At 46.3% G+C, this 22,003-nt stretch overlaps 1 protein-coding gene across 1 annotated transcript in view; it reads left to right on the forward strand.

The window, feature by feature from the left end:
* The first annotated feature begins 20,146 nt into the window (after positions 1 to 20,146).
* BDH1 (3-hydroxybutyrate dehydrogenase 1) overlaps positions 20,147 to 22,003 on the forward strand; it is a 34,095-nt gene continuing 32,238 nt past the window's right edge. The window contains 1 exon segment of the mRNA XM_057544925.1: positions 20,147 to 21,229. The gene's annotated coding sequence lies outside the window, so the exon portion shown is untranslated.

A 22,003-nucleotide genomic window follows, 5' to 3' on the forward strand; every position in this document is an offset into this window, starting at 1 on the left:
TATATACAATGGAATATTACTCAGCCATAAAAAGGAACAAAATTGGGTCATTTGTTGAGACGTGGATCGATCTAGAGACTGTTATACAGAGTGAAGTAAGTCAGAAAGAGAAAAACAAATATCGTATATTAACCCATATATGTGGAACCTAGAAAAATGGTACAGATGAACTGGTTTTCAGTGCAGAAATAGAGACACAGATGTAGAGAACAAACTCATGGACACCAAGGGGGGAAAGCCGTGGGGGGGGGGGTGGTGTGATGAATTGGGAGATCGGGATTGACATGTATACACTGATGTGTACACAAATTGATGACTAGTAAGAACCTGCTGTATAAAAAAATAAATTAAATAAAATTTAAAAATTAAAAAATAAAGAGAACAGAAAAAAAAAAAAAGACATTGTCAAGAAAATGAAAGACAAGCCACAGACTGGGAGGTAAATTTGGCAAATATATCTGATGAAGTTCTTATATGCTTTATTCATAAAGAACTCTTACAATTTACAAAGAAGAAGACAAACAACTCAATTAAAGAAATGGACAGGGGCTTCCCTGGTGGCGCAGTGGTTAAGAATCCGCCTGCCAATGCAGGGGATGTGGGTTCGAGCCCTGGTCCAGGAAGATTCCACATGCCACAGTGCAACTAAGCCCGCAGCCAAAAATAAAAATAAATAAAATAAAATAAATTTTAAAAAAAAAGAAAATCACCTTTAAAAATAATAATAATAAAATAAAATACACACAACAGCGCCTGGCACACAGGAGATGCTGTGTACATGTTTGTTAAATTAGCAGTAATAAAAAGCATATGCAAAAAAAAAAAAAGAAAAAAGAAATGGACAAAAGAATGAACAGACACCTCATCAAAAAAGTTATATGAACAGCTAATAAGCATGTTCAACATCATTAGTCACTAGGAAAATACAAATTAAAACTGCAATGAGATGTCACCATAGACCCAGTAGAATGGTTAAAATTAAAAAGACTTACATTACCAAGTGTTAGTGAGGATGTGGAGCAACAGAATGCCTCAGATATTGCTGGTGGGAATGCAAAATAGCACAGCCACTTTGGAAAGCAGTTTGACAGTTTCTTATAAAGTTAAATACACACATATCATATGACCCAGCAATTTCACACCGAGGTATTTACCCAAGAGAAATAAAAACATATGTCCACATAAAGACCTGCTACATGAATGTTCACAGCAGCTTTACTCTTACTGACTCAAAGTGGAAACAACTCTAATATCCATCAACTGGTGAACAGATGAATATCTATGTGGTGAATACTGCAAACTGTGATAAATCCATACAGTGGGATACTACTCAGTAACAAAAAGGAACGAACTACAGATACACGCAAGAACAGATGAATCTCAAAAGCATTATGCTAAGTGAAAGAAGCCAAGCACAAAAAAATACGTATCATTTATATAACATTCTAGAAAGGCAAAACAATAGTGACAGAAAGCAAATCAGTGGTCACCAAGTGCCAGGGGATGGGGGAGGGGACCCACTGCAAAGGGCAGCAGGGAACATGAAATGCTCTGCCTTGGTGTGGTGGTGGCTTCCTGAATGGATACATTTGACAAAACTTAAAATGAGTGAATTTTATTACATGTGTAAATTTTACCTCAATAAAGTGAATTAAAATATATATACATGAGACAATGCTACTTGGAAAAAAGATGAGGTAGAGGAAGTTGAGTGTTGGTGGGTGAGGAGAGGGAAGCAAAGAGAAAATAAGAGAGAGACACAGACAGACAGACAACCAGAAAGGAAAGACAAAGACACAAGAAATGCAGAGAGAGACATACAAACATAGGTACAAAACCACCAGCAACAGAGACACGCTCAGAAAAAAATAGAAGGAAAGAAAGGAAAAAAGAATAGAAACTCCTAGGGACTTCCCTGGTGGCGCAGTGGTTAAGAACCTGCCTCTCAATTCAGAGGATGTGGGTTCGATCCCTGGTCAGGGAACTAAATCCCACATGCATGTTGCAACTAAGAGTTCACATGCCACAACTAGGGAGCCTGCCTGCCACAACTAAAACCTGGTGCAACCAAAAACAACAGCTTAAAAAAAAAAAGAATAGAAACTCCTAGAAGATATGACAATAGAATAATATTCGTTATTATTACCTTTTGGAATATCAGCACTAAAAAATAAAAGTTGTAATAGTTTTACAACTATAGGCTCATATAAATTTGAATTTGTAAGGATCTCAGCAGTAGAAAGGATCTTGTAGGTTACCTAGCTAGCCTCTGACACAGAGCAAGAATGCCCCCTGCAGCATCCCCAGAGCTTGGAAGATCAGCTCCTCATCCTTATCACGGCTGGGCAAGGGTGCTCAGACTTTACCCGGCAGCTGGCATCCAGAGTCCCACAGCTATGGCTCTGAGGGTGAGTGGGATCTGCCCCTCTCCCTCCCAGCTTCTACCCCACTTGCTCCTGTGGGACCACATGGGGTATGGAGTATGCTTTCTACCCCACTTGAGATATTTGAAGACTGGGGTCCTATGTCCCTTTGAATCCTCTCTATTCCAAGTTAAACATTTCCTGTTCCTTTAACTTTCCTCACACTAGAAGGTTCCTGAGCCCTCCCAGCATCCAACCCCCACCCCCCTCCCCACCCCTTGGGCTCTGATTTGTCAGTGTTCCCTGGGGAGTGTGGTGCCACCACGTGGCAGAATTGAGAGACTGATCCTGTGTCTAGTTTGGGGCACACTGCTTTTATTAGTGTAGCCTAACCTTCCTTTAAAGCTCTCCCAACCCTTGTTGACAAAGGGCTTTTCAAGTTGTGAAATACATCAGGTATATAAGAAGCACTGAGTAAAATAATCACTTAATAACCCACCCCTCTGCTTTGGCAATATACTGTGATGCCACATTTGCTGCAGACTTCAAAAGTCACCTTTTAAGCCACACTTACTTCAGATATTACAGCTACAATTGAAGCCTCACCCCTTTCACACCCCCTTCCCTGTCTCCCCTAGAGAAGCCATTATCAGAACTCTGCGTTTAAATCAACTATATTTCAATAAAAATGAAAAAAAGAACTGTGATTAATCCTCCCCACACATGCTTTCATATGGTTAAATGCATGAATCAACAGTACTTAGCATTGTTTTACATGTTTTCAGCTTCAAATAAATTGTGACACATTGTATGTATTTTTCTATACCTTAAGTTTTTGAAATTTGATTCATTTTAACTGTGATTCAGCAATCCATTGAATTTTCTAAAATGTGTTTATTCATGCCCCTGTCCGACGGGCATTTAGGTTGTTTCCATTACAGACAATGATGAGATGAACACTGTCGACCACGACTCCTTGTGCGCATGTGTGGGAGTCTCTCTAGGGTCAGTAGCTGTGACTGGAATGGCTGAGTCATGGCATGTGTGCATTTTTTCCTTTACTAAACATTGCACACAAACTTTTTTAACCATCTGATTCATGCTAAGCTTGTGACCAGCTAATGTTTTCATTTAAACACCTATCAAGCCCAATATGTTTTGTTTTTAAAAAGCCAACGTTGTACTCACTGAATGTCTCCTATATGTAAGACACTGTGCTAGGAACCATGGGCATACAGAAAATGGTAGGTCCTTTGCCTTCCAGGAATTTACACACATATGAAGGCAAATCTAGGGCAGGATTGGGTCTGTATATGGAGCATCCTCACTGATGCTCCTAATTACTTATGAAAATCCACTGATGAGATGCATGCTCTGTTACTTGGGAAAGGAAGCAGAAAAGTGAAACACGACGACTATGTGCTGCATGCCTTACAGTGCCTTTCCTTCAAGGATCACCTCCTTCATAATTGCATATACTTGTGTAGTGCTTCATAGTTTACATACACATTACCTGCTTCTCATAATCTCTTCCCTGGGAATCTGATAGGGCACCTCTAATCACCCCACAGTAGAGACGGAGGAGCTGGGGCACAGAGGGGGAAGTGAACTGTCCCACATAATGAGGCCAGAAATGGCAGAGCCCAACTAGAACTCAGGTCTCCTGACTCCAAATCAGGGCCTTCTCCCAAGTATCACCAACTGCCCAGGAAAACCCTTTGGGGGCGCTATCTCTCTGTCCTTATATCAGACTGAAAGTTAGACATGTTATCAACAAAAGTTCACAATATTAAATCCAGGCTCCATGGCTGGCAAAATGCCCTTGACAGCCAGTCACAAGTGTTTCTAAGGTCTCCTTCCCCTCTTCCTCTCCAGGCCTGGGTACTCAAATTCCCATGGGAAAGAACAACTCTACCTGTGATTGGAAGCATCTATTTTCTAGGAAACACAGTCTTACTACATTTATAAAGTTAGGATACAGACAACTGGAACTACTCACTGTCCTCCAATGCATCTCCCCCTTCCCTCTCTTGAACCTTTGCTCAGTTCCCTCTCCTGAGTGCTCTCGCCTCCATTTTTACCTATCAAAATCTTGTCCATACTCAGAATAGCCATCACGACATTGAAGAAGAACAAAGTCAGAGGATGGACACTATCTAACTTCAAGACTTACTATAAAGCTGCAATAATCAAGACAGTCTCATATTGGTGAAAGAGTAGACACATAGATCAATGGAACAAAATGTAGAGCCCAGAAATAAACCCACACTTAAGTCTTTAATCCATTTCAAGTTAATCTTTGTATATGGTGTAAGATAAGGGTCCAGTTTCATTCTTTGGCATGTGGATATCCAGTTTTCGTGACACTATTTATTGCAAAGACTATCTTTTCCCCATTTGTATTCTTGGTGCACTTCCCAAAGATTAGTTGACCACATATGTGAGGGTTTATTGCTGGGTTCTCTTGTCTGTTTTATTGGTCTATGTGCCTGTTTTCATCCCAATACCATGCTGTTTTGATTAGTATAGCTTTCTAATATAGTTTAAAATCAGGACATGTGATTCTCCCAGCTTTCTTAAGATTGCTTTGGATAGCCAGCAATCCCACTTCTGAGTATACAGCCAAAAGAAATAAAATCAGTATCTCAAAGAAATATCTGCACTCTCATGTTTATTGCAGCATTATTCACAATAGCCAAGATATGGAAACAACCTAAGTATCTATTGACAGATGAATGGATAAAGAAAATGTGATATATATATATATATATAAATATTTTATATATCCAAACTTCTTCTTCCAATAAGGACAACAAGTCATGTGTCCATGTGTGGGATTAGGGCCCACTCATATGACCTCATTGTACCTTAATTACCTCTTTCAAGGTCTTATTTCCAAATACAGTCACATTCTCAGGTACTAGAGGTTAGGACTTCAACATATGAATTTTGTGGGGGACACAATTCAGCACATAATGGCCACTTTGGAAGACAGTTGGCAGTTTCTTACAAAATTAAACATATTCTTACCATATGATTAAGCAATCATGCCACTTGGTATATATGCAAATGAATTGAAAACTTATGTCCACACAAGAACCTATACAGAAAGGTTTATAGCAACATTATTCATAACTGCCCCAAATTGTAAGCAACCAAGATGTCTTTTGGTAGGTGAGTGGCTGAACAAACTGTGATATATCCGAACAATGGAATATTATTTGGTTATAAAAACAAATGAGTAGGGCTTCCCTGGTGGCGCAGTGGTTGAGAATCTGCCTGCTAATGCAGGGGACACGGGTTCGAGCCCTGGTCTGGGAAGAGCCCACGTGCCGCGGAGTAATTAGGCCCGTGAGCCACAACTACTGAGCCTGCGCGTCTGGAGCCTGTGCTCCGCAACAAGAGAGGCCGCGATAGTGAGAGGCCCGCGCACCGCGATGAAGAGTGGCCCCCACTTGCCGCAACTAGAGAAAGCCCTAGCACAGAAACGAAGACCCAACACAGCCAAAAATAAATTAATAAATTAATAAATTAATAAAAACAAAACAAAAAGCTTTAAAAAAAAAAAAGAAATGAGTAATCAAGACATAAAAAGACATGGAAGAGTCTTAAATACATATTACTGAGTGAAATAAGCCATTCTGAAAAGGCTACATACTGCATGATTCCAGCTATATGACATTCTGGAAAGAGCAAAACTATAGAGACAGTAAAAAGATTAGTAGTTACCAAGGATTGGAGGCAGGGGATAAATAGGCAGAGCCCAGAGGATTTTTAGGGCAGTGAAACTATTCTGTATGATACTGTAAGGTGGATATATATCATTACAGATATATATATATATATAGAATGTACAACACCAAGAGTGAGCCCTAATATAAACTATGGACTTTAGTTAACAATAACGTATCAATACTGATTCATCAATTGCAACAAAAGTACTATATGACTGTGAGATGTTGATAATAGAGGAAACTGTGTGCTTGGGGGTGGTAAGGGGGGTATAAAGGAAGTCTCTAAATTTCAGCCTTCTTACCTGCAAAGTGAGGATAAAAGTACCTAGGGGGTTCTTGTGAGGATTAAATGAGATAATGCATGAAAAACACCTGGAGCACAAAGTGCCTCTCTTCCAGCACCTGCCACGCTCAGCCTTGTAGAACAGAGAGATCCCGCAGACTCAGGGATTTTTACTTTTACCCCCAAGTGCCTGGAGGGTAGAAACACACCTGAATATCTGTGTGCCCTGCAGGTGGGTGGGCTCCCCTGGGTGATGTAGTGGAGCAGGCCAGTGGGCATCTTCTGTATAAGGCTGCTGGGCTGCCTGTCCCTTGATGTCAGGGCAGTGGGCTGTGAGGTCCAGGCAAGCCTGGAAAATGAAGCCCAGGGCCTCCTAAGGTCACACAGTTAGAAAGTGGCAAACCAGGAGGAGAGTTCAGGTTTCTACACTCAAGGCTCTTTCCATGAAAACGGGAAGGGGAAGATAGAAGAGGAATGGGAGGGGGGATTGGAGGGTGCAGCAAGAGAAGGAAAAGGAAGTGAAGACACTGTAGGAGTGGTGCAGAAGGAGCTTGTTCAAAGAGCAGGATGCCGGCCAGGAGGTCCAGTCCCTACCCCAGGCCTCACCCAACCATGTGACTCAGTGTCATAGGATGATGCCTGTTCTGTGAGGTTGAAATGAGGTAATGGAATGGTTGCCAGTCTATCTTAAAAAGAATGACATACCGTATAAATGTAAGAGATTCCTGTCTCCAGTCCTCAGAGCTCTGCCACTTGCAGGTGTATAACCATCTTTCTGCATGATAGGACCTTCGGGCCTCAGTGAGTTATCAGGAGGGCTAAACGAGATCAAACACTTAGCCACAGTAGGTGCTCAATGTTGTCTGTCTTTTCCTCCTGTCTCACCTCGGGCCAGCGTGGGCCAGGGGCATCCAGCAGTTCCTGCTTAACCTCTCCACAGGTCCCTGAAAATTAAGGGCCAGTGATCCTAGGAGGGGTGTATTCAGCTCCTAAGTGAGTTTGCTGATAACAAAGCCAGCCTGTCTGCAACTGGAACTATTCTTGGGTCTATCCTAAGAAGGATCAGGAAATGGTCCTCTCTGGCCCCCCAATTCCTTGCTGTTGTGGAAAATGCTTCACGTGCGTGGCTCCCACGTGGTCAGGATGACTATTGCCGCCACCCTGAGTCTTAGGACAACCCACCTGGGACCAATTTTTGCATCAGAATTGTGAAGCCAAAAAGATTTACTTTTGACAACGCTCCCAGTGTGTGCTTCACTGTAAAGTAGGCATAATATCATTAGCTACTTCATGGGATTGTTATGAGGCTTAAATGAAATAATACATGTACAACGTTTAGTATAGCCCCTGGCACATAGCAAGTACTTAATGAACATTAGTGATTAACACTTCTATTATCAGGGCATGAGACTAGGTTTGGGGGGAGACTGTTGTGTGTCTAGAATTATGACATTATTCTCAGTTAGAAATGGCTGGTCCAGATGATCCCCTTTGTTTTTGTAAGGAAAGGCTGGGGGAAAATACCCTAACATGAGAGGGGTCTCTGTGTTTCCCCTAAGGCAAATGCCTCTAATCCAGGGGCACATGTATCACCAACCCCAAGGCTCTATCAGTTCCCTTGGGATAGCAGCCTGATGAGTCTGAGAACTAAGAAAAAACAGGGAGAGACCCAGGAGAGCCTCTTGCCTCTGAAACAGGGGGACTCAGACACTGGCAGGTGGCATGACAGTCATGCCCTTCCCACTGGTGGGGAAGAGAAACAATTGTCAGTGACAACCTTCTCCTTGAAAAGGTTCATGACAAAAGATAAAGATTTCTGAGGCGGGGAAAAATGATTAGGTTCGAACTAACCACAACCCACCCACAGAGATGCAAATCCTATTTCGAGCAGGCAAGAGGTGGAAACAACAGGAGAGAGAGGTATATTTTTTTCCCTGGCAACTGTACCAAATCTAAGCATTCTCTGCAGGCTTAATTGCCATGTAACCTTCAACTTTATAAACATGTTTAAAAAATAATAACTGTGACCAGAATGAGAGTTTTGAAAAGCAGCAGCCAGCAGGTTGTAACCCTAGGTTAAATCGTTTGAAGAGACTGAAAGTGGCCTGGGACAAGGATGGAGAGCCCAGTTCCAATGAAATGAGGCCTGGTTATCACGCTGATGTCATGCATAGGATCACTTATTTGACTGAATCATTTCATCATCAAATAATCATCTCACACTAACAGATCTTGGAGGAAAATGAAAAGTTCAATCAATTGTAATAGAAAGCAAAAGAGAAGAAAGAAAATTTACCCTAGATTCTATCTCCTCCAAATTTAACTCCTTTTCTGGGTTCCCCATATATAATCTTACTCAGTTAAGATTATGCAGTTAAATTGTTAAACTCCTTTTTTCCCAGGCAAAGTCCTGAGAAAGGGGTCATTTGGGGGTTATGTTTATTTTGGTGCAGAACTGATTTAGCAGAGTGGTCATGCCTGGTGAATCCTTTCTGGGATCTGTCTGGTTGGGTGATGAAGCCAGAAAGCCATGAAGCCCTGGGGCAGGAGCGTGAACAGCGGCTGGAGAGCAGTGTGTGAGGGAGCTGACCTTGAACAGGTCTACCACTCAGGGGATTCCCAGAGATGAGTGGGGGTGGTGGGAGATGCTGGCGGGGTGGGCCGAGATCCTCAATCAGGTGGGTGTAGGTGACAGAAAATTAAAATGTGACTTTTATGTTAACAGGACCTTCCTTGTAGCCACAGGCTGGAGCTTGGGGACATTTTGGCAATACATAGAAGAAATCTTACTTATATCCACCAGCAAGGAAAACACATAAAAATCTCAGGGATATTTTGTCTTATTCCCTGACAGTTTAAAGATAAGTCAAGTCGAAGTCAAGAAGAGTGGAATAACAGCCTGTTCTCAAGGATTCCCTCCCTTCTGGAACAATCCAGTTTCTCAAGGGTGGTGAAACACATTGAGGAAGGCACTCTCTTGGGGAAAAAATTTTTTTTGGTTCTTGAGAGAGAAACAGAGAAGAAATATGACAACATGTGCTCTTGGTAGACACTCAGAACCGTTTATGAAGGGCTCTTTCTTTAGGAGTTAATTAAAAATAATAACAAACAGATGCCTTTTGATGGTTTTTGTGTTTCAAAATGTTGACTTGCTACATCTAAGGATCCTCCCTGTGTTCCGGAATAACAATTTCTCCCAAGAGAAGTAGCTTAATTCAATTCTGCAGTGAGGTTAAGAAGCGGTTGGATTGGAAGAGTACTCCCTAAAGCACCCATCTGCCTTGTGTCCAGGCTTGTGGGAGAGACACATCTAAGTGAACCGCCACACTAAGTGAATCGTCCTCAAGACGCTCACACTCTAGCCGTAGAGAGAGCTAGTGCTCAGCTGGGTGAGTAAATTCACATGTACATTAAACACTGGTTCTGCCATTACATAGACCTTCATTATGTACCACAAATCGGCATGACTCGTAGCCCCTGAGGATGCCTGACTTGGATGGTCTGTCGAGGGAGGACCTCTAGGTCACTTTACATGTGGGCAATGGATTGCGTTGTTCCTCCCAACGGGAAGAGGAGGGGCCGCCATGGGCCATATTTGTGGACCTGCCCGGCTCCCTTGGGCTTTACGTGGAAACATCTCCTATCTCTTCTCCAACTGAAGACACAAACGGCTGCACTTCACTTGGGACGCACGGAGCACTAGTGGTGCGTACCACCCCAGCTGAGCTCTGCCATATGGTCTGGAGGAAGAATCACTTGGGGTGCTATAGCACTCTACAGTATAGAGGCAGGCAGCTGACCTTTTTGTCCATCCCGAAGCCTCAAGTCGAGGGCTGGTGGATGTTAGTTTGGCACTGCCTCAGGGACTGAGGGACTGCTCACAGGGCCCAAAGGTATGCTTGCTTCTGTTCGTTTTCTGTTTTTGTTTTGAGGCCTTTGCCGAGTTTAAAGTTTTTCAGCCCAGGCAGTTTTCTTTTCAGCTCTAGTAGCTCTCCGGTGAGAAGAGGCAGGCGGGGCAGGGAGGGAGTGCCTCTTCGGAGTGAGCAGGTGGGAGTTCTAGTCTGGTCCCAGCAAGGTATTAAACCTCCCTGAACCTCAGTTCCCAACTGCTCACAGAACCAGCCCTTCCGGCTTCCAGCTAAAAATGACCGTGACCAGAAAACTAGAGATTGTAGAATTGCCTTTTGGAAGCTACCCTCCCTTTTTACGCAGAAAACTAGGTCTCTGAGAAAACCTTGGCCAAGGAGAGCACAAGGGGGAGAGAACCACAGGCAAGCCAGGCTGGGGGCCCTTCCTGTGAGCCCCGGCCCAAGACGGCCTTTATGGGACACCTGGGCCTCCCTTACACAGTGTCCATATCTGCAGAGAATAAGAGGCCCACTTAAAAGGGTGTGGGTAGCACTTTACAATTCACACACACACTTTATCTCATGGGCCCTTCAGACTGCACGGGCTTTTGTTGCTCCTGGAAGTTTCATCTCTTATGCAAAGTATTTCTACCCGGATTTGGTCTTTCCCAGTCCTGCCACCAGGCAACTCCTTAGATCCCAAGGCACTGGACTCCCCGCAGAGCACAGCACCCTGCCCACCAGGGAATGGCCGGGACCGGGGAAAGGACTATGAACACGAGTCCTCTTCCTCACCCGCTCACACCTCACTGTTCAACCCAGCGCTGCCTCTCCTCACAGCTTTGTGGCTCAGCCTCCTCTTCTTGCCAGAACCGCGCCCTCCCACTTGGGACGCGGGCCGTCCGGAAACTGGCCCGGAATCAGGGCCACTGGGCCCGCCCACCAACGTGCAATTTAAAAAGAAGCTGGTCCGTCTCCTTTCGCGTCAACTTGCCTGACGCTGGAGAAGGGCGACCTCTAGTGTTGGTTCTTGGAAGGGACGCAGCGGCTTTCCGCAACCGAGGTAAGGCTCCTGGGGCCAGTCCCGCAGGGAACTGAGAGGGGCGGAGCTTAACTGGACTTGTTAGAGAGATGGAGAGGAAGGACAGAGGGGGCTCTTGAGCTCCAGGAAGCCCAACCGTGCACACTTGGCCTCTGAGGCCTGCTCATTGTCCAAACGCACCTGCCCCTCTTGTAACATCTTCCTCTTTTGTAACACCCAAGACTCAGCCCACCCCTCACCCCTGACTCACCTGGCTGAAACAAGCTCAGCTGCCTCTGTTACCAGACCAAACTTGGGTTAGCTCACCTGTGCACAGTAAAGCCAATCCACTGACACCTGGTTGTGGTGAAGGAAACTGCAGTGTTTATTGCAGGGCACCAAGCAAGGAGTCCAGGCTACTTATGCTTAAAAGCCCCGAACTCCTCAAAAGCTTTTAGGGAAAGGTTTTTAAAGACAGGGTGAGGGAGAGGGGTTGGGGGTGTGTGATCAGCTCGTGGACATTCTTCTGATTGGTCGGTGGTGAGGTAATTGAGAGTCAACATCATCAACCTCCTGATTCCAATTGGTCTGGGGTCTACGTGCTTGTGGGCAGCATGCAGTTAACTTCTTCCACCTGATGGGGGTTTTAGTAGCTGTCAAACAGCTCAAAGGATATGGCTCAGGATATTATCTATAGCCCTTGAGGAGGAACTAACGGTCCTTGACTTTAATAGCTAAACTATTATTATTTTGTCTTGCTTGACTGTTTTCCTTTCTTTCTGCATTTTCTCACTTCTCTGATTAAATTTATTCTTTGGAATTTGGGGAAGGCCTAGGAAGCTAAGGTTTTTTTTACAGACAAGAGGCAGGCAGAGGACATGGGGGGGGCGGGTCTGTTTGGGGAAGCCCTGTTCAGTTACACCCCTGTGACTGGAGAAGGGGAAGGTGGGAAAGGCATCAAGCAATGTGTCTGGGTATGAACCAGGGCACCTGGTTGAATGCACCAATCCTCGGGTGGCCTCCATCTACGTCTCCATGGTCCTGCCATGACCAATCGGTCAGTCCTGTCTTCGGCAGGGGGTTGCGGTGGGGAGTGTGTGAGCAGGCAAACACTGGGTGGCGTGCCCTTGTGAGGCAGTGGGACTGCCTGGTGACTGTGACTTTTCAGGGCTCCACCACCTTCATCAACACCACCTCATTCTTTGAGATGGAAAATCCACAATCTTCAGTAAAGTGCTACACTGTTCGGCTTAAAGCCCTCCTTCCCCTTTCCCTTCTAAACAGACGGCCTTGCTTAAGCCCCTCCTATAAGGAATTGTAGAGCTGCCACGGCCACAGGATGTGAAGCCCATGGGGCTTAGGAGGCAGAGGCTATAGGAAATGAAGGGTTTGGGGATGCTTGAAGGGAGAAGGGTCCATCCTCAGCACTACGCCCTCTCTCTTCCCAGTCTCGCGAGTATATTCAGAACCTATTTGTTGCTGTTTTTTCTTATGAGTTATAATCTATTTTCAGTTTTATGTGACTTTATTGAGTTTAATGAGACCCCAAACTGCCACACTTACAAGGTCAAATTGAGTGTTTTTTGTATATAATTTTTGCCAAGTCTATTTTCAACCATAGGTAGGGTGACCACCCATCCCAGTTTGCCTGAAATAGTCCTGTTTTACATCTGTCACCTGGGCATAATTATTCATGGTGTTCTCTTTCACTCTGAAAAGTGCCCCACTTAGATGGTGAATTACACTGTCACACTAATCACAGATAATCTATGTAAGAAAACATTTAGGCATTAGGATTTAGAGGATGTGAGAGATAATGTTACCAGGAATTTGAGATTTAAATGGTTATTATAATCTTGGCATAATTAGCTCTAAGCTTTCTGGCAGCTGAAACAGAAGAAAAATATGAAGAGTTAGGAAGTTGATTCTGTCCTGTAAAATGATGCATATTATGTCTTTTGGAGGGACATATTTATCAGGCACTTAATTTTAGGAGGAATTTTTCACATAAATTGTTACATAAGGGACACTGAGTAACATAAGGGACTGTGTCTTCCATGTTAGTTTTTGCAGAATTTTCTATGTGGCCATTTTTAATATTGGTCCTTAAAATTATTGTGCTTTTCCAATTCTCTTTCTCTGTGAAAAATGGGGAGGGAATAAAAATTATTTCACAGGGATTAACTGAGATAATATGTATGCAAGTGCCAAGTAAGCTATAAATATCAAAATACTGTCATTTTCATTCTTATTGCCTTGTTGAAAACCCTCCTTTTATTGATGGGGAAGCCAAGGCCCAGAGAGAGAGAAGTAATGTGGCTACTTAGTGACAAAACAGGGGTTACGGTTCCTGTTTATCCCTCAGTACTAATAAAACCTCAGGGAGCTGTTCACCAAGACATTCTGAGATTCTGTCAGGCATCCAGTGTGGGCTGGACGTGGGGTGGGAAGATGAGGCAGAAAGGCTTTGGACAGTAGTGGCCCAGATGGAGATGCTAGAAATGGTGTTTTAAGTCATCATCATAAAGAGATGTTATTAACGTAATTTTCTTTTAGCAAGACAGAAAGCTTCTCGTGGTGATTGTTTGAGTCACTCTCAGCTGAAAGAATAAGCCATCTATTTTTTGCAAGTTAAGAGAAAAGTTGCTCCCAGTCTGGTTTCCAGGGGCACAGCCTTTTGGGACTAGTTCCAGCAGGGGTTTTTCCAGCATTATGGCACGATCTTCTTTGGAGCTTCTCCTCCTCCCAGCCAGTAAGTCTCAAAGTGTGGACCCAGACCAGCAGCATCTCCATCACCCAGAAACATGTTAGACATGCAAATTCTCAGGCCTCACCCCAGACAAAACTGGGGGTGATTCTGTTGCACACTAAGGGTTGAGATCACCACTCCAGGCTGTTCTTAGGGCCCTGTCTGGCTTCCTAGAGAGAAGAGAAACAAAACTGTGGCAATTCTCCCCCTTGCTGCTCTCCCTACCCCGCAGGCAGGCTGTCTTTTCTAAACTCCTAATAACAATTGGTTTTTCAGGTGTGGCCCTCGCACTTGTTCAAAAATGAAGTTGCATGGCCTCTGTCTGATGGTTTGCCTAGCCAATACCAGCTCTGGATAATACACACTACCTTTACCAAGCATTTCATGTGTGCCAGATTTGAGAGCACTATGATCTGATGGCCCAATTTCGTTTTGTTTTAAAGAAAAAACACTTAAGTCTTCTGCCTCTGATATCTATGGCTGATTTCCAGTTAGGATAAATTAAAAAGGATCCCATTTATTTTTTTTTTAAAGGTTAATCAGGTCTCCAGGAAGTGAAAGCTATAGCCTTTTACTTTTGCACTAGAATGTAGAATTCTATAGAAACTGCTACTCCCTTCCAAAAGAGCTTTTCACATTTCCAAATGGGTCTCAGCAGAAATAGTCTGTCCTAACCTGAAAGAATATTGATTCACTTTTCAAGGCACAATGAGTCTAACAGTTTTACCTGCTCAGCCCACCACTGAAGCAGACCAGTCTTATGGGTGTGGACTTATCAACGAGGAAAGAACCCTCAACCTTCCATGCTAAGGGCTTTTCTTGACTAGATGTAAACTGAAAAGGAAATGAAGAGAATTATGGTGGCATAGATCTCAAATTGCCCTCTTCCATGTAGTTCTTCCTAGTGGAACTTTCTGGACTACTCAAGGCACTCTTCCCCAAGCTTTGTTTTGTATGCAGCACGCTGCCAGCAGAGTGGAAAATTTTTCTACTTGTGTGGCAGAGGAAAGCTGGAGGCTGGGAGGCTGGGGCTGAGTCCCTGCACTAGTAGGCAGGAGGGTACACCCCAGAGCCGACTTCCACTCCTCAACCTGAGCAGTCAGCACAACCCGTCTGAGCTCTGGGGCAAGCTGCCTTGACCAACAGCAAGGGGGAAAGACTCTTAAGAACAGGTAGTGTAACTGAGCAGGATCCTCTGGGACCTTCCTGGGACAGAACCCTCCACCCCATGTCCTCTGCCTGCCTCTTGTCTGTAGAAAACTTTAGCCTCCTAGCCCTTCCCTGAGTTCGAAAGAGTAAATTTAATTGGAGAAATGAGAAAATACAGAAACAAAGGGAAACAGTCAAGGAAGACAAAATAATAATAGTTTAGCCATTAAACAAAGTTAAGGATAGTTAGTTCCGTCTCAAGGGCTATAGATAATATCCTGAGCCATATCCTTTGAGCTGTGTGACAGCTACTAAAACCCCCATCAGGTGGAAGAAGTTAACAGCATTCTGACCACAAGCATGTAGACCCCAGACTGCTTGGAACCAGAAGGTTGATGATGTTGACTCTCAATTACCTCACCACCAACCAATCAGAAGAATGTCCATGAGCTGATCATGCACCTCCCAAACCCCCCTTCCTCACCCTGTCTTTAAAAACCTTTCCCTGAAAGCCATGGGGGAGTTCAGGTCTTTTAAGCACTAGCTGTTTGGACTCCTTGCTTGGTGTCCTGCAATAAACACTGCAGGTTCCTTCACCACAACCCGATGTCAGTAGATTGGCTTTACTGTGCATGGGCGAGCTGACCCAAGTTTGGCTTGGTAATGGGGGAGAGTAACAGATGGAGACAAGTAAACACAATCAAGAACAGAAGTATCTTTCCTCCAGAACACTGGTTCTCAGCCTTGAGCTGACACTAGAATCACCTTGGGAAGCTTTTAGCATTTCTGACAACCAGGCCATACCCTAGACCAATTAAATTAGAATCTCTGGGAGTGGTAATCAGGCAACAGCATTTTTTTTAAAGCTCCCTGGGTGGTTCCAATATGCAGCCAGGTTTGAGAGCCATCTTTCTAGCATTCACTTCTTCCGGTAACTGCTGTTTTCCTGCCTTCTCTCTGCATGGGCCCCTTCTCATTTGTCTTGCTTGTAATTCTCCATTCTTCTGGCCTTGAGGACCATGATGTAGAGTCAGAGGCATTTTATGCTAAGTGAAAGTTTAATCTGAATTTCTTTTGCTTGGACCCCTTGTTTCCCTTTGGATCTTTTATCTACAGTTGTTTTTTTATTTCCTCATAACTTTCCCTCTACAAAGGTCCCAATTACCGCAAAATAACTGGTTAAATTTCCAAACTACTCCCCCCTCCACAATACACACACAAAAAGAAAAAAACCCACAACTCTGTGGCTTAAACAAACAATCATTTTAGTTAAATACATTAGAGCCAAGCGACACAGGGCTTCCCTGGTGGCGCAGTGGTTGAGAGTCTGCTTGCCAATGTAGGGGACGCGGGTTCGAGCCCTGGTCTGGGAAGATCCCATATGCTGCGGAGCAACTGGGCCCGTGAGCCACAACTACTGAGCCTGTGCGTCTGGAGCCTGTGCTCCGCAACAACAGAGGCCGCGATAGTGAGAGGCCCGCGCACCGCGATGAAGAGTGGCCCCCGCTTGCCACAACTAGAGAAAGCCCTTGCACAGAAACGAAGACCCAACACAGCTAAAACTAACTAACTAAATAAATAATAAAAATAAAGGAATTCCAAAAAAAAAAAAAAAAGAGACAGAAAGGGAGTGGGGATGTGGGTGCCCAATACACCCCTTTTTTTCCCTGTAAGGTCCAAGCCCTCGTTCTACTTGCTCATTCACTGCAGGGGGAAGGTTGGGCCTCCAGTTCTCATCCATGGGCAGAATTCAGTGTTACAGTCATGTTAGGATCCAGGGGTCTTCAGCACACTAGATTCTGAGCATCACAGTTTGTTTAGAATAGTACATTGGGCTTTTTCGTTCCTTCACCGTAAATTATAGAAAAAGCTACTTGACCCTTCTAAAATTCTGCAGATTAAGGACATGATTTCTAGCCAAAAAAAAAAAAAATTTTTTTTCTTTTAAAAGAAAATTCAGTTGCATTAAACAAACGGAAGACCTGTAGTGTTTGGGATAGTAAACAGTGTTGTGATTCTCTATCCCCCAGTAGAACTCAGCACAGAGTGCTGCACTCGTGGGTTCCTGGAGGGCTCCCACGTGGCTGGCTAAGGGCAGGATTTAACTTGCACCATCTGGTGCTGGACACAACACTGAAGGCAGAGAAGAGCAGGGGCATTCAGAGATGAGGCAGGGCCAGATCTAGCAGGGGAGGGCTGGGGCCTAGGAAGATGAATGATTAGTCTGAGCTGGCATTCAAGAAGGGTGTGAGCTAGGAGGCAATTAGGAGCTGATAGAGGGACGGGAGCAAACACTATGGCTCTCTGGACAGGGGTCTGTTTTAAGGGGGAACCCAGATTAAGCCAATGGTTAATGCAAAAGAGGCATCTCAGCCCACCTTTCAAGGTCCTTCTCAGCAAACCTTTCCCAAGTCTGCTAATGAGGAATCCATTAGGAGGGGGATCTTTTGAGGGGGCTTCATTCTGAGTCTTTCAGGATGCTACCTTTCTACAGATCCTGTCCTGAAGCCTCACCAGAACTCCTGCTACACTTACAAGTCCCTCTTTTAGAAGACTTACAGGGCTTCTAAGGATTCATTTAGCTTATCTACATGTCTCATTTCCCTTCTTGAAGGCTGGGACTAAGGGCTCTTTCCTCCCAAACCTAGCTTAGTAATTTGCAACGGCACCCTCTTGGTATTGAAATGAGATGAAGTGTGCTAGGTGCCAAAGACCCTAGCCTGAGACCTTGTATCTGGGCAGAGGAACTGCTTTTACAGCGGGGGCAAGAGGGAAAGGGAGGGCAAAAAGGAGACGTAATCTGGGCACATGCTGTGTTGGGATTGACCTGGGTCCCACACTGTCTCTGCTTCCATGTTCAACCCCAGAGCTGAAAGTTTCTCGTTTCAAGGTCAGCAAACAGGACCTACCTTGGAAGGAAGGAAAACGTTTAAGGTAAGGCCAAGAATGGCTTTGTCCAATGCTAACCTAGACCCAGCCCTTCAGCTGGCCCTGTCTCCTGGGAGTCTCTGATACTTCCTGCCTGCCTCTGAGAGTTTATTAATGATGCCTTAAAGGGCAGGGCAGCTGGGCAATAAAATGAGCAACAGCTCAAACAGAACAAATGGATTCTTCATTAGCAGACTTGGGAAAGGTCTGCTGAGAATGACCCTGAAAGTTGGGCTGAGATGCCTCTTTGGGGTTTTTTTTTGGGGGGGTCTTCTTTGTGTGTTTTTTTTTAATTTATTTTATTCAAGTATAGTTGATTTACAATGTTGTTAATTTCTACTGTTCAGCAAAGTGATTCAGTTGTACATAGATATACATTCTTTTTCATATTCTTTTCCATTATGGTTTATCACAGAATATTGAATATAGTTCCCTGTTGAGATGACTCTTTTGGATTAACCATTGGCTTAGTCTGGGTTCCCCCCCCAAAATAAACTCTGAACAAGAACTTGTTCGGAGTGCATCCTACCTTCATGATACAGGTAGTTTATTTTGGGAACGAATCCCGAGGAACAGGAGTGGAGGACTGGGAAGAGTCAAACAGTCAAGGCAGGAAAGAGACAGGCAATCCAAGGGTGCATTATTGAGCTGATCAAGTTGGGCACTACTGTGGGCAGCCAGGGGTCTATCATCTTAGGTGCTGTACAAAATGTACCTTGGAACTGCCCACTGGAAGAACGGAAGAGCGGAATAGTTCTCCACCAGCTCCTGTCTGCCTCGGTCAAACGTTGTCTCAGGATGTATTAATTCCTTTGCACTTCCAAGTTTATGCATGTGTCAAAATGGGCTTCGGCTTCCTGTAGGGGGCCCAGGCTGCAGTGACAGAGAAGCCCCGAGAGGGGAAGAAACCGGGTACAGCTGATGCAAGGTGGTCTCAGGTTTCACCTGTATGCAGCTGGTTGCCAGAGCAAAACTGGAATAAAAAGTGGGGCTGGGAAGGTGTGAGGTCAGCCACAGGTGGAGTTGGATATAACCGCAGACAGATCAACTGTCCTGTCCTTGTCTTTCATGAATAGAACTTTATTTCCATTAATTCTCAGTCCAAAGTCAGGATCTATGGTTTTCCTAGGTGGAAATATTAACTCTTCCTTTAGTTAACTGCTTTTCTAGCAATGCATAACCCTCAAAGTGTAACCTGGTGACCCAATATAAGGATTTATGTTATGGCTATGGCATGCTATAACAGTGACTATTCTGAAACACAGCACTGAAGCAAGCTTGAGTCTGTCTGTGAAATGGGTACAGAGAACCAAGTGCCTCCTACCTTCATGATTCTCCTGGTCTTCAAAGCTCTACATGCCAGGAGCCGGAGATAAGGAAGATACAGCCTCAGCCTTCAAGAAGCTCATGTAACGGAGCTGACAGGTTTCTTTAAAGCCCCACCAGGCCCTTCCTTCCTTCCTGTTTTCATCTGCCTGGTCCCCTTCCAATCAGTCCTTCTCTATAATTTGACCTAAACATCGCTCTGCCACCAATTTGCCCTGATAGGTTCCTTCTCCTCAGCTGGTTTCTCATCCTGGAAACTTGGCAGGGGAGCCTGATCCGTGGCAGATTGGCCTCCGATGTTCCGTTGTTGAAACTCTGGGAAGCTGTGCTATTCTTAAATTATCTTTTAAAATCGTAGGAAGAAAATTTTAAATAAATTTCATCTGATCAAAAGACAAATTTAAAAACAAACCAACAAACCAACCCACCCCAATGAGCTCCAAAGACAGCAAGTAGGCGTAGGACCTGGAAAGGCGCCTCAACCTCACCGGGTTTCCTCACTTCCTGGAGCGGCACCTCCACCTCCCTACCCGCAACCCGCGGGGTGAAATCGTTCCCCGCTCGTTCCAGAACCAGGATGGCGGTGGAGGAGATCAGAGCGCGGTTTAGACCTAAAATGGGGGCGGCAGTGGGTTAATCCCGGGCTGGGCGCCTAGCGAATAGGAGTAGCCTCTGCGCGAGGAGGGCCAGGCCTGACGCCCCAAGGCGAAGGAGGCGGTGCAGAGGCTCCCCGCCCCTGCGCCGCCCGCCGTCGGGCTCCGCCCCGCGCAGCCCTACAGAGCAAAGCCCCTGTGCGTAAGCGCACCCCGGCAGCTGAGGCTGGAGGCCGCAGGAGTGGGAGCCAGTAAGGGGCTTCGAGAAGGAAACGGCGGTAGCGCCCGGTGGTCCAAGACGCGAGCGCGGGTACCTGCGAAGCGCCAGGTTCCGGCGAACGCACCAGCTGAGCCCTCAGCAGCGGGAGCCCCCGCGCCAGTTTGGTTTGGGGTAAGAGCAGGGGTCCGCATCTCTGCAGCTCGGGCGTGATGAGCCGGCGCCCCTAAACCGGCGTGATGCTCGGTTTGGTTTGGACTTGCGCTGCCCTTTACTCGGGTCGCGGGGATGCGAGTGGAGAAGGGGACACCAAGTCCTGTAGGCTGGGCCCCACGGCCGCGGCCGAAGTAACGGTGTAAAGATGGACCGATCCCGCCCAGAGCCGTCTCAACCCCAGGTGATCCTCATCCTCCGCCCTCCCGGGCATTACGTCCGTGCTCTGGGAGCCCAGCCTGACGTTTATTATTCAGAAAATGTGCTTGGCAGGGGGAGGCCTAGGTTGAACACGCGGCCCCGAGTCTCCCAGGTGAAACCCTCGACACTTATCCTTGTCTGCCGCCGCATTTTACAGAAGACGAGCCCAGCCCCGAGAAGGGAAGAAACCGGCCCAAGGTCACATCGTAGTCAGAGGCCGAGCCAGGACCGAAGCCAGTAGTCCTGCTTTCTAGCCTGAGACCTAGGCTCCCTTCCTCACCGCATCTCTCTGGGTCTGCCCGCATCCCTCGTCCTACTCCCGCGTCCTCCACGAGGCTCTGTTCTCGGGGACTTGGTTGGGGGTGGGGAGTACTTCCTCCCCTCAAGCTGCGCCCTCGGGAAGGATGCTGGACAGCAGTCAGGCCTTCGGTCCAGTTTCCTCGAGCACGAGCTGAGCCGGCTGTTACTGGAGGACCGCAGAGGCCGCAGGACCGGGGGAGGAGGAGGACCGAGCAAGTTGGAGGCGCCGCGGGAGCAGGCCGGAGGTGCTGGGTTGGTGGTGGGCCCGCGGCCGGGGAAGGCCGGGAGCCTCTGCCGCTCACAGGTGCGGGGACAGCTCAACTTGGTCTGGGCGGTGCCGTCTCAGCCAATGGGAGCGTGGCTCGGGCCGAGCCCCCTCGGCTCCCAGCCTCTGGTCTGCCGGAAGGGGCTGCGGCCCTGCGATTGGCCCGGACGCGGGGCTGCCTGCGCGCTTAGCGAGTTGGCGCCGGCGAGTCTCGGGCGTCCCGCGCTCTGCCCGCGCGCTGGGGCGACGCGTCAGAGACAGGGACCCGGGCGGTCTGCGCCCTGCTGGGGTAGGGTTTGGAGCCGCGCGGGACGTTGGGCTCATTTGAGCTCTGCGTGGTTTTTTCCAACCAGTCTGCCAAAATCTGCCCGGAGTCAGCTGATGCAAAGTCCCCGTCTAACCCTGCGAGGGGTTGCAGAGGCACACGTTTCGTTACGGTGGGCTTCCGGCTGCCAGGATCCTTTATGACGCATCAAATATCCTAGCACTTTCTACCAGAGCGTTGCAGCCCGGCCGTGCCCAGGGCATATACCCGTGGCGGGCGAGGGAGCTGAACTTTGAAATGAGTGTAGCTCGCATAGTCTCTCAGTACACATTTACAGAGTGGCTGCTTCCTGTCAGACACCAGAGTAGTCATTTTGGATGAGCCGGAGGTCAATGAAACAATCTAGGTTGAGACTGGTGGTCAGATGGTGGAGCGGGGTGCTGTGAATGGTTATAAGCAGAGATACCTCTAATACTACCCGGCCTAGGTTAAGTGCTATTTCAGAGGCACATAAGGAAGCAGTGAAAATGCAAATATGGAGCGCGGCG

Source organism: Balaenoptera acutorostrata, chromosome 4 (genome assembly GCF_949987535.1).
Source record: "Balaenoptera acutorostrata chromosome 4, mBalAcu1.1, whole genome shotgun sequence".
Taxonomy (NCBI): domain Eukaryota; kingdom Metazoa; phylum Chordata; class Mammalia; order Artiodactyla; family Balaenopteridae; genus Balaenoptera; species Balaenoptera acutorostrata.